This window comes from Balaenoptera physalus (assembly GCF_965194825.1).
Source record: "Balaenoptera physalus genome assembly, chromosome: 15".
In the NCBI taxonomy this organism is placed as follows: domain Eukaryota; kingdom Metazoa; phylum Chordata; class Mammalia; order Artiodactyla; family Balaenopteridae; genus Balaenoptera; species Balaenoptera physalus.
In genome coordinates this window covers 34726737-34740003 of record NC_138894.1, presented here as the reverse complement: position 1 = coordinate 34740003, position 13267 = coordinate 34726737, and the positions used below count along the sequence as shown (strand labels likewise).

The window sequence follows — 13267 nt, the reverse complement described above, 5'->3', positions numbered from 1 at the left end:
TATGTTAGCTGTTACTCCCTATTTTCCCCTCCCCAACATCCCCTGGCATCCACTAATCTACTTTCTGTCTATACGGATTTGCTCATTCTGGACATTTCATATACATGGAATTATACAATATATGACCTTTTGCTATTGGCTTGAAATATTTCTCCCTTTAATAGTGTCAGTTTTTCGGACTTCCCTGGTGGTACAGTGGTTAAGAATCCGCCTGCCAGTGCAGGGGACACGGGCTCGAGCCCTGGTCTGGGAAGATCCCACATGCCACGAAGCAACTAAGCCCGCGTGCCAAAACTACTGAGCCTGCGCTCTAGAGCCCAAGAGCCACAACTACTGAAGCCCATGCACTTAGAGCCCGTGCTCCTCAACAAGAGAAGCCACCGCAACGAGAAGCCCGCGCACCACAACAAAGAGTAGCCCCTGCTCGCCACAGCTAGAGAAAACCCGCGCGCAGCAACGAAGACCCAACGCAGCCAAAAATAAAAATACAAATAAATAAATAAATAAATTTATTTATTTAAAAATATAGTGTCAGGTTTTATCATTTTAATTCTGTTAGTTTTTTTTGTGTGTATTTGGGACTTGCTTATACTGCATTTGTCTTTTAAGTCATATAGGAGAAAAACTGAATTACAAACAAAAATACATTTATACTGTCTTTTGTATTTCCTTATGTAGTTACCTTTAGTACTTTTTTCATGTGGATTTAAGTTACTGTCTGGTGTTCACCATTCCATCTTGAAAAAAATCTCTTTAGTATTTTCTGTGGGTCAGTTTGCTAGCAGTGGAGTCTTTCAACTGTTGTTTATCTGAGAATGTCTTAATCTCTCCTTCATTTCTGAAGGGTAGTTTTGCTAGGTACAGAATACTTGGTAGGCAGGTTTTTTTCCTCAGCTCTTTGCATATGTCATTGCAATGCCTTCTGGCCTCTATGGTTTCTGATGAAAAATCAGCAATTAGTCTTATTGAAGATTCTTTGTACATGATAACTCCGCTCTTGCTGCTTTAACACTGTCTTTGTCATTTGATGGTTTATGATGTATGTAGATGTGGCTCTCTTTGACTGTATCATGCTTGGACTTCCTTGAGCTTTTGGGATGTGCAGATTAACAGCAGTCATCAAATTTGTGAAATTTTAGGCCATTATTTCTCCAAATACTCCTTCAGTCTCTTTTTCTGTCTCTTCATCTGGAACTCCCATTATGTGTATAATAGGATGCTTGAAGGTGTCCCATAGGACTCTGAGATTCTGTTAATTTCTCTTCGTTCTTTTTTCTTTCTGTTTCTCACACTGGATAATCTCAATTGGCCTATCTTCATGTTCACTGACTCATACTTCTGCCTGTTCAAGTCTGATACTGAGCTTTCTCCAGTCAATTTTTTATTTTAGTTATTGTACTTTTCAACTACAGATCTTCTATTTGGTTCTTTTTTGTAATTTCTCTTTATTGATATTCTCTATTTGGTAAGACACTGTTCTTATACTTCTTTAGACATGGTTTCATTTAGTTCTTTGAACATATTTTAAATAGCTATTTTAACATCTTCATTTAGTAAGTCCAATGTCTGAGATTCCTCACAGACAGTTTCTAAACTGCTATTTTTCTTTTGTATGGTCCATATATATTTTTTTTTACTTTGAATTTCCATATCTTGTAACTTTTTGTTGAAAACTGGACATCTTAAAAAATATAATGTGACAACCCTGGAAATCAGAGTCTACTACCTCCCTAGGGTTTCCTGCTGTTGCTTTACGCTGTTTTTTTTTTTTTAAGTAACTTTTCTGAACAAATTCTATAAAGTCTACTGAAGCTGCCACTCAACTAGCTTAGTGGTCAGCTAATGCCTAGATGGAGATATCCTTAAACATCTAGAAACAATAAATCTCCCAGTCTTTGCCGAGGGACTACGTGCACATAGCCATCAACGCTGAGGGCAGGGAGTTATCAATTCGGCCTTAGCCTTCCCTTTCTTCTTGCCCAGAGCCTCAAGGGCAGCCAAAGGTAAAGGGTAGGCCCCTCTCAGATCTTTCCTGAGCATGCACTCAGGCCTGTGCACACTTGTGGTCTTCTAGAGTCCTAGGAATATATCAGTGCTTTTCAACATATCTATGGACATCTCATCCTCAGTTTTTCCGATAAAGCTTTTGGTTAGTCTATTGTTTGTCTCAAGTGTTATCCACTGCCTCATGCATTGTGACATTAAAACAGTTGCTTGGGGACTTCCCTGGTGGTCTAGGGGGTAAGACTCCGAGCTCCCAATGCAGGGGCCCTGGGATCGATCCCTGGTCAGGGAACTAGGTCCTGCAACTAAGGAGTCCGCATGCCGCAACGAAGATCCTGAGTGGTGCAACTAAGACCCGGCACAGCCAAAATAAATAAATTAAATAAATAAATATTTAAGAAACTAAAATAAAACACTTGCCTGTAAGTGTTTTTTGACAAACACCTCACACATAGACACAGAGGCTCATACGCACTGGATAGCTCTGAGTAAGGTCGAATAAAGATAAGCCTTTTGAGTGGAGTCTTCCAGAGAGCCATCAGACAGGTCAAATACTGACAATTCTTTGGGAATGAAATTGTGAAAGAGGTCCAGCTCTGTTCTGCTCCCTCCAGTCCTGGGAATGCAGGCTGATATTTTTCAAGGTTATCAATCACTGAGCTGAGTATGGCAATGAGAATAGGGCAAGGTAAAATGCCACAAGCTTATTACTATTCTTATCAAGGTTCAGCCATTTTTCTTGAATAAATGCTTACTACAAAAGCTACAAGCCTTTGGTTAATTTCCAGAGTTTTGGAAAAGTTTTCCATAAAGTTTTGCCAAAATTCTGTTGCTTTTATCACAGGGCAAAATGTTGGAGGTCTTTACTCCACCATTTTTTTCTGCTATTAACTCCTCACTTTGTTTTAAAACTCCCAGCCAGTTCTCTCCCCATGGCTTTTTGCTCCTATTGACAGTACTAGTACATAAAGTATTTAAATGTCTTTAAATGAATATCAAAATAACATCTATATTATATATTGGTATGAGGTATAAAATGGCTTACAAAAAAAAAGGCATAGTACCTATCTTCACAGAACTTACTGTCAGATATAAATGAAATCCTGTTACTACTTCAGAGTGTTACTTGACCTAATGAGTAAATCTCTAACATCTATCTCTTTCTTTGCGAGGTTACCTTTGCCTTGTTTTTTTGTTTTTGTTTTGTTTTTAATTTATTTATTTTTATTTTTGCCTGTGTAGGGTCTTCGGTGCTGTGCACGGGCTTTCTCTAGTTGCGGCGAGCGGGGGCTACTCTTCGTTGCAGTGCGCGGGCTTCTCATTGCGGTGGCTTCTCTTGTTGCGGAGCATGGGTTCTAGGCATGCGGGCTTCAGTAGTCATGGCTCGCAGGCTCTAAAGCGCAGGCTCAGTAGTTGTGGCGCACAGGCTTAGTTGCTCTGTGGCATGTGGGATCTTCCCGGACCAGGGCTGGAACCCGTGTCCTCTGCATTGGCAGGCGGATTCTTAACCACTGCGCCACGAGGGAAGTCCCTTTGTTTTTGTCTTTAAAAGAATTTTATGAGTTCAATTGTTTACTCATTCTCAACTGAGGAGAAATTATTTGGTCCAAATATCTGCAACGGTTTATGACTTGCCCTTGGCCCCAAACTCTAGTTGGATCTTTCTAGTATCTATAGAATCACAACACACTAATAGACACTATCTATCAGAACAATTCCTAGGCTTTCAGCTAGATCAGCTCTACTGGTCTAAGAAACTATTATTTTCTTCTGTCAACTCCCTCACTCTCAGAATAGATGCAGAACATGATAAATGACAACCTCAAGTATATATAGCCAACAGATCTCTTCTTGTCTAATTGATGCATTCAGTACTTTATTTATACGGACAGTATTTCTCAGGATACAGTGTACCATCCCTGAGTAGTCATTTCCTCTTCCCACTACTGTCCAATTTTTCTCAAAGTTAATGTCTCCAAAGGGAAGAGTTAGGATGTAAATGAATAGAAGTACACAGGAGGCCTCAAAAAATACTGGAACACCTGATTACACTTCTATTGGTACATTCTGTCTTCTGAACTAGGGGGCTGAAAGTGAGACTGAGATAAAAGATTTTCCTACCTACAATCAATTAAGTAAGCTTGTTTTATGTCTCGTAGCCACTAAGTGAGTTTTTAAAATCATAGCCATGCAGGTAGTGAAAATTTCTTCCAGTTCCTGGTTATAGGCTTCATAATCAATCCTAACATATGAGCATTTTGTGGTTCTTTTTTTCAGTGGCATCACAGTGGGAAATCAGGAGCAATTATATCAGGGGCTTTAACTCAGTTACCATTAGATACTAGTTGGGTCCTCTTAAAATTAACAGAAAATCTGCATAAGACCAGGGACAACTACTTTCTTTTTAATTTCTACACCTATAAAGATGTCTATTGACAAATCATGAACAATTTATATCTACACGGAACCAAGTCAACTCCTGTGGACCAATCAATATGTTATCCCAACAATCAAAACCCCGCACCATACCAACTCCGTATCCTTATAATTTTCCACAGAAAATATTTATTCAGTTCCTCCACAGGATGCTATTCATTTTCTAAATCTGCAGTTCTATTGTGGTGATCTCACAGGGATGTTGTGGGATATTTTAAAACTCTAGAGAAACAGTGATATGTAATATCTGGTGTACAGGACAAAAACTAATAGCTAAAGATAGTTTAAAGTTTCAACATTAGATACTGCTACATTCCTTTCAATGCTGCTGTCTGTATCTCTGCAGAGTTGGATTTTTGACAGTTTCTGTAACAAAAGCAATAAATGAGGGTGGTTGTGTCCAATCTCATCTCAAGGTGTGAGAAACTGTGCCCTAATAGCCACACATATCTCGTTAGCAAGTAATTATGCATATTTCTGAACAAAGTAAAATGTTTTCTTTCAAACACAAAACCAAAAATATTTTTGCTTATTAAGCTGTAAGATCAAAACGGTAAGTATTTTTATACCCTAATAACATAATAGCTTAGTATCTGAAAAAATACTTCATGTATTTATATGCTGCTGATGATTTATATCCCCACGATGATGAGAAAAGAAATCACCCAAACACTAAGGTGACTGTGAACAGAGAAAACTTGGAAACCTTTGTCCTAGATGGAGTCCACTAACCCAAACAAGTAACTGTTCATACAATTTTCTTCAAATATTTATCAAATGTTTGAGTGTACACAATACATCTGACCAAATAACTCACCTATCTGAACCAGAGACTGTGTCATGAAAATCTCCATGTTTCACTTAAAGATTAAATAGCACTGAGCTTTCATATGTCATCCAGAATTAAACAGCCAATCCACAAATAAAATTTCAAAAAGTAAAATTTTGAATAATTTCTGCATAATACCTGAGTGTGAGCTCTCAATGGTGGTGTCTGACTTGGAATCCAGAGATGAAGGAATTTGTCTTAATTGGGGAACATAGTACATCTTTGTACTACCAGAAGGCTTATATGGCAACAGTAAAGGCTGGCCTAAGGACATAAAGATCAGAATAATTAATAAGAAAACATTTATTAATTAACTGAACAAATATTAAGTACCTTTAATGTGCCAAGCAGTGGTCAAGATTCTTGGAATGTATCAGTAAACTAGCATTCTAGAAGAGGGAGATAGACAGTAAACAATTAGCATACTAAATAAGTAAATCATCTAGTGTTTTTATAAATTATTAGTGACATAAAAAATTAGAAAATACTGGGACTTCCCTGGTGGTGCAGTGGGTTAAGAATCTGCCTGCCAATGCAGGGGACAGGGGTTCGATACCTGGTCTGGGAAGATCTCACATGCTGTGGAGCAACTAAGCCTGTGCACCACAACTACTGAGCCTGCGTGCCACAACTACCAAAGCCCGCCCGCCCTAGAGCCCGAGCGCCACAACTACTGAGCCCATGTGCCGCAACTACTGAAGCCCACGTGCTCTAGGGCCCTTGTGCTGCGAGTACTGAGCCCTCGTGCTGCAACTACTGAAACCTGTGCGCCTAGAGCCCGCACTCTGCAACAGGAGAAGCCACCACAATAAGAAACCCATGCAGCACAACGAAGAGTAGCCCCTACTCACCACAGCTAGGGAAAGCCCGTGTGCAGCAACAAAGACCCAAAACAGCCACTCCCCCCCCCAAAAAATTAGAAAATGCTGAGGAAGATTAGAAGTATTTGGGAAATTGCAGCAGGATGCAGTTTAAATAGAGTGGTAAGGGTAGGATTCATTGAGAAGACGACTTCTTAGCAATCTATTCCATATTTAGATGGCTCTAACTAAGAAACACTTTATCTTCTATTGAACCCAAACCTGGTCGTTGTTAACCCCTACTACTGATCTTTGAAGATTCTCCCTCCAGAGTCATAGAAAGTAAATCTAATTCTCTTCTATGTGGCAGATTTTCAAAATAAGTTTTCCATTATAAAAGTATAAATTCTCAATATTAAAAAAATACACAGAAATAAAAAAGACAAAGTCTTACCACTCAAAGATAACTATTATTAATATTTTAATGTATTTCTACAGGTCTTTCCTCTGTATTGCTTATTTGTTTACATAGTTGTGTATAGTATGTATAATGTGGAATTCAGTTTTTCTACTTTACATTGATAATAAAATATTCATTTTATTTCCTATCTTCACATTTTTTATCATTCTACTACACATTAAGTGTTTTTAACCCTTCTCATAATGTTAAAAATTTAGGCTGGATTAAATTTTCAATAATAAAGAATTCTGTAATAAAGACTTCCTGTTCATAGCATACCCATTCTCCCCTGCTGCCCCATTTCACATAAGTTTCCTGATTTCAGAGTGAAAAATTATGTCATTTATAAAGTTTCGTTTTTTTAAATACTAACTGCTAAAATTCTTTCTAAAATGTCTGTGACATGGTAGTAATTTGATTATTATAGAAGATGAAATCTTTTTCTTCTTCTTATTTTTTTGCTTCATTGGGTCTTCATTGCTGCACGCGGGCTTTCTCTAGTTGCGGTGTGGGGGGCTACTCTTCGTTGTGGTGCGCGAGCTTCTCACTCTTCTCACTGCAGTGGCTTCTCTTGTTGTGGAGCACAGGCTCTAGGCATGCAGGCTTCAGTAGTTGTGGAGCATGGGCTCAGTAGTTGTGGCTCGCGGGCTCTAGAGCACAGGCTCAGTAGTTGTGGAGCACGGGCTTAGTTGCTCTGCGGCATGTGGGATCTTCCCGGACCAGGGCTCGAACCCGTGTCCCCTGCACTGGCAGGTGGATTCTTAACCACTGCGCCACCAGGGCAGTCCCTGAAATCTTTTTCTATACACTTGTTTTTCTTTCATGATGTGGTAGAAACTCTGTCTCTGTAACAGCATTTTGATATTTAGCTGGGTACATACTGCTCATCTGTACACTGTATTTCCCAATCTCCCTTGCAGACATGTATGGACATATGACTGAGTCTGGGCCCATAGGTCAAGGGTGAGAATAATGTCTGCAACTTCCAGGCATCCCATGAAAACACTCCACTGGCTGCTGCTAAAATTTATCCTCCCCATTACTCTTCTTTTCCAGTATTTTCTTTATTATTCTTCCTGAAAAAACTTAAGATCAATTAAACAAGTTCAAAAGAACAATTCCATTAGAATTTTGAGTAGAATTACATTAGAGTTTAAATTCATTTGGGAATAAATGACATCTTTAAATATTCAATTTTCCCATTCAGAAATATCCCATCCCTCCTTTTAGTCTACTGTCCTTTTCTATGCCTACACAAAGGATTAGTATTGCCATCACATGAGCCCTATAAAATTCTTGTTTAGGTTACTCCTCAGTATTCATGGGGTTGTACTGCTCATTCAAATAGAATTTTGTAGATAGCTACCACTTCTCCTGATTAAACACAACAGCTTCTTCAGTTTATCCTTATGGACCATGGTCTTCTCTTGCATCCTGTAATCACCTCTAGATGGACTCCTAGTTGCCCATGTCTAGTTTATAAAAATCAAAATACTCTAGACAGAGTCTGATAGTCCCAGAGTAGAATGAGATCTCCTTCATTCTGGATGCAATAACAACTTATAAACTACTTAGAATTGTGTTACCATCCTTGGCCACTCCATGATTCTGATGATTTGACATGGAATCCATATTACTAGTACCCTGCTTCCAACCAAGGAACTGACTTCATAGTGAAGGAAATGAGACAAAAGGCTGACGACTAAAGGGAGTCACTGTTCTCCTCACAAGCCTGATCACCCACAGCTATGGTAAACTCAAGAACAAAAAAGCGAGTGAACAATTTACTGATAACTGTCATGGCACAAGCTGGGAGGCATCACTTTCTGAGGCTGGAATGCTAGCTTACTGAATACGGCATGTGCTCAGAACCACATGTGGCACTTGCCTATCCCACAGACAGAATGCATGTATTTAGGAACAAAGGCAGAAGCCTTTAAAATCTTTTGCTTTCTATCTCTGTGACTCTGCTTTGTTTGATGGAAGATCTTAGAAATAAGGGAGGGGCACTTCTACCGGGAGACAGGAGCCATCTAGTCATTTTACATTCTTTATGTCACTGAAACAATACAGGGAATAGGATGCCATAGTGTTGACTAAAACTACAATTGACCTTAACTATCAGGGAGAAATAAGGTTACCTTAAAAGAAGAAAGTCAGTAGGAGTATGGCTTACACCTAGGGGACCACTTTACCAAGCCTGGTCATAGAAATTAACAAAAAATTACCTTAAACCTATGCAGGGCTAGCAAAGCCTTAGACTACTTAGGAACACTTGTACCAACCTATCAGGCAAAACCCCAGCCAATGAGAACCTGGCTGAATTCAAGGAGAATGAAGAAATGTATAGAGGCTGGAAGAATTTAAATAACAGGAAAAATAGGTTGTAGCCTCTACTTCTCTTTGGACGTTGCTGTAGTCATTATTGTTAGGATATTGACTTAGTAGTTTTCTTCCTCCACCAGTGTATATAAAGCTTGGTGGTGATGGTTAAATTTACCATTTAGTTCAAAGTTTGCAGAAAATGGACAACAACAATTGGGCAGAATTACAATGGACCCAGAGCAAGAATGGTTACCATGTGGAGATGGAGAATTCAGAGGCAAGATAAGTGGCTTTTTGAAATTCTCAACAACTTTATGTTTGGATGCAGAAGTCTTAAAGTTACTTTGGACTGCCTATCTCTGGGGGAAGAAGCGACTATTCAGCAAATAATGGTTGTTCCTGGGAGAGAAAGAAAGGACTGGAGAAGGGTAAAGAAGAAAGTCCAACCATAAAATTTATTTCTTCAAAAAACTTGCAAATGGAACTAAATATAAACATATAGCATATTACTCTTAATTTGTTAATTCAGAGCAGTGGACACATAGTCATAAATTCAACATGCTATTCTGTATACTTTTTTTTTTTTTTAAAGCAATTCCTTTATTTTTATTATTTATTTATTTATTTTTGGCTGTGTTGGGTCTTCGTTTCTGTGCAAGGGCTTTCTCTAGTTGCGGCAAGCGGGGGCCACTCTTCATCGCGGTGCGCGGGCCTCTCGCTATCGCGGCCTCTCCTGTTGCAGAGCACAAGCTCCAGACACGCAGGCTCAGTATTTGTGGCTCACGGGCCTAGTTGCTCTGCGGCATGTGGGATCTTCCCAGACCAGGGCTCGAACCCGTGTCCCCTGCATTGGCAGGCGGATTCTCAAGCACTGCGCCACCAGGGAAGCCCTATTCTGTATACTTTTAAAATATTTTTTAAAATTTTACTTCTGAATCCACAGAGTTAAAAATATTTTATTATTAAACCAAATAATATTTCTCTTTTAAAGGAGTCCTTTCTACCAAGTACCTGTATGTAAAGGTAAGACCATGAACTGTGGGCTCTCTATAGACTGATCCATTTGATGTCAGAAGAGGTATAAAATACACTTTCACAGTTGGATTTCCTCTCCTGTGCTCTTCCACCAACATGAAAACAGCATAGCCCAGAGTAGCCTGGGTTTCAGTACAAGGCATGTGGAACAGACCCAAACCGTTTTTGCATCCTGATGCCAAACTCCAACGGACTCATAAGCCCATGAGTGAGGAAAGCAAATGTCTGTTGTTATAAAGCACTGAGATTTTCGAGGTTCTTATACAGTATCACGGTGGCAATAGGTAACTGACACATTAAAGGTGTTCTGTGTGATATTGATTAGACTATACATTTGGGGGGCATAATTTTATTTCACAATAAAAGTGTATAAGAAATATAACCATCTCGGGCTGCCCTGATAGCTCAGTGGTTAAGAATCCGCCTGCCAATGCAGGGGACACGGGTGCCAGCCCTGGTCCGGGAAGATCCCACATGCCGCGGAGCAACTAAGCCCATGTGCCACAACTACTGAGCCTGCGCTCTAGAGCCCGCGAGCCACAACTACTGAGCCCATGCACCACAACTACCGAAGCCCACGTGCCTAGAGCCCGTGCTCCACCACAAGAGAAGCCACCGCAATGAGAAGCCCGTGCACCGCAATGAAGAGTAGCCCCCGCTCGCCGCAACTAGAGAAAGGCTGCACGCAGCGATGAAGACCCGACACAGCCAAAATAAAATAAATAAAATAAAAAAAAAAGAAAAGAAATATAACCATTTCAACATATAAATGTATTTATTCAAATTAAATTCAGTGCAATTTAAATGTGGAACTAAGCAATTTTCTTTATACATTTAGGCATATTCCATTTATACCTACAGACAGATAAACTTTTTGCACAAGTAGGAACACTTAAAATCTATTTTGAATAGATTTGTACAAACTGTTGAATACTTTAAAATTAGTAATTGAAAGTTCCCACCCTCATTTGGAGGTAGAATGGGAACTTAACTTTCCAGTTACTGGTCTGAAAAAGAAAATAACTTGCTATAATTTTGAATGTTATATAGTGTAAGCACTATAAAAATATCACTGTCATGATAGCATAGGAACACTCTAAATGTTGTAGACCTTATGGTAGAAATTGCTAGCTGTTCACCAAAACTCATTTCTTTTTCATCCTGGAAAGCACAGCTAAACTATTCCTAGTCAGTGGAAAGTGATGTGGGCCACACCTAGGCCTAGACCATAAAAGCCTCCCAACATGTGCTCCTCCATGCTTTTCGTCCCTTCCAGTTGACTATGATGATGAATCCAAGGTTCCATGTTTTAAAGAAAGCAGAGTCACAGTCAACCTGGGTCCCTGCTCAACGTTTCTTGAGCAAGAAATAGACTGGTATTGTGTTTGCTATCTGTTCACTGTCTCATGCAAAACAATAGTAAAAGAAACAATGCCAAATAATTATCTACCTCCCTAAAATTGAACCTCTATAGTTTTTATGTTTTCATGAACTACTTGCATTCTTATGACAAGTATTATGAGTTGAAAATACGTCAGCCACAAGTAGCATGAGTTTCACATAGGTTGTTAACTTCACTAGAAATTGAAGTAAAAACATAATAAATTATATTCTCTTCATAGCTATGTAAATAAAAGATGTTATCATCATGTACAACCTAATGCTTAAAATTAAAATTAGGTTTTCTAACTAGAAAGACCCAATCAAGAAATTTATTGGTTAATGACACACAAAAGTTGGTAATGTGACCTAAAATTCTCTTACCATCTGTGCCATGAAGAACAGTAATCTGTTGGACTGAAGATGATGAAGCAAACTTGACAGGAACTTTGCCCAACTTCTGTGTACTGAGCTCTGGAATATCATGTCCACGATCTTCAGCATTACCAAAAATCTCAGATGAAAACATGGTTTTTCCTGGACTCTCTGTTGTTATCTGAGTGACTGCATCAGATGATAATTTTCCAGAGACGGGAGAAAACGGGGTCTTAATCTCCTTTGGTGATCTGAACAAAAAAGGGAAAGCACACAGCAGGTCATATCCTTGGCTTATCAAATACTGTAATTTCTTTCCAAATGTGGCTTCAATATTTTTTGGAGACACATCCAACTCCAATGGTTAAGTTATTTCTGCAGTACCCTTTGCTTTTTTACATACTTATTACAGGGTGATCATGCATGAGTTTACTTTTACTTATTTTAAAATCTACTTTTATTTTGGATTTAGAATGCTATTATATAAGGAAAGGGTACTTTTCAGTTGAAGTGGAAAGATATCCATTACAAAATAATTACTGGAAGTCCACTATAAATTAGGGGACTATGCTAAACGCATAGAGTGTACAAAAATAAAAAAGAAGCAGAGCCTTTCCTCAAAGAGTTTATATGTCAGTGGGGGAACCAGAGGTTTTTAAGGTTGTAATTATGTATATAGATGATAAAGAATCCATATTAAAACATAATGGAGTAAATAAATGAGTGTATAAATAAATAAATAATAGGAGGGAGGGAGAAGACAAATCTTGCCAACAGAAGAATTCCATATGTAGGTAACCTCCCCCCCGCCACCCCCCCCCCCCCCGCCGGCATCCATCTCCTCCCCAAGGAGGTGGAGGTGAAGCTTAATCTTCCCCTTAAGTCCAGTCCTGGGCTGGCCTTAATGATTGAATTCCAAAGAGAGTATAAAATGGGAGAAAAAGTAACTTTACAGTGGAGAAACCAAGCAAACACCATGTTATGCAAGTGATGATGTTTCACATCACCAGTGATGTCACGGAGACACTACATACTCTCTGTTATGATGTGATGAGACGGTTACTTCGCTTCTGTGGTATTCTTTGTCAAAACCTATAACTCCAGTCTAATCATGAGAAAAACATCAGCCAAACCCAGACTGAGGACAATTCTACAAAATATCAGACAAATATTCCTCAAGACTGTCAAAATCATAAAAAACAAGGAAGGAATGAGGAACTGTCATAGACCAGAGAAGACTAAGGAGACATGACAACTAACTAAGTGGAATGTGATATACTGGATTGGGTCCTAGAACAGAAAAAGGTCATTAACAGGAAAACTGGTGAAATCCAAAAAAAGTCTTAAGTTTAGTTAATAGTAATGTATAAATGTTGGCTTTTTAATTTTGAAAAATATAGTATGGTAGTATAAGATGTTAGCAATAGGAAAAACTGGGAGAGAGGTAAAGGGAACTCTGTTTGTATCTTTTCTGCAGATTTGAAACTATTTGAAAATAAAAAAGGTCATTTTTAAAAAATGGAGTAATACTGTATTGTATTATATCACAGAAGAAGAAGACCTTTTAAAAGGTCTTTTAAATCTCTACCCTCTATATACTATTCACTAATTAAAAGGACAATT

General features: G+C 38.8%; 3 long non-coding RNA genes across 6 annotated transcripts in view; 1 reads left to right on the top strand and 2 right to left on the bottom strand.

Annotated features, from left to right (window-relative positions):
- Positions 1-13267, top strand: part of LOC309643390 — a 2123356-nt gene that overhangs the window by 65038 nt on the left and 2045051 nt on the right. The gene's annotated exons all lie outside the window — the stretch shown is intronic.
- On the bottom strand, positions 720-11754 carry LOC309643401. Its single transcript, XR_014253715.1, has 2 exons — positions 11654-11754; positions 720-5533 (listed from the first exon to the last, which is right to left on the bottom strand). It is a non-coding gene; the product is annotated as an uncharacterized lncRNA (long non-coding RNA).
- Positions 6940-10256, bottom strand: LOC309643399. Its single transcript, XR_014253713.1, has 2 exons — positions 9758-10256; positions 6940-9427 (listed from the first exon to the last, which is right to left on the bottom strand). It is a non-coding gene; the product is annotated as an uncharacterized lncRNA (long non-coding RNA).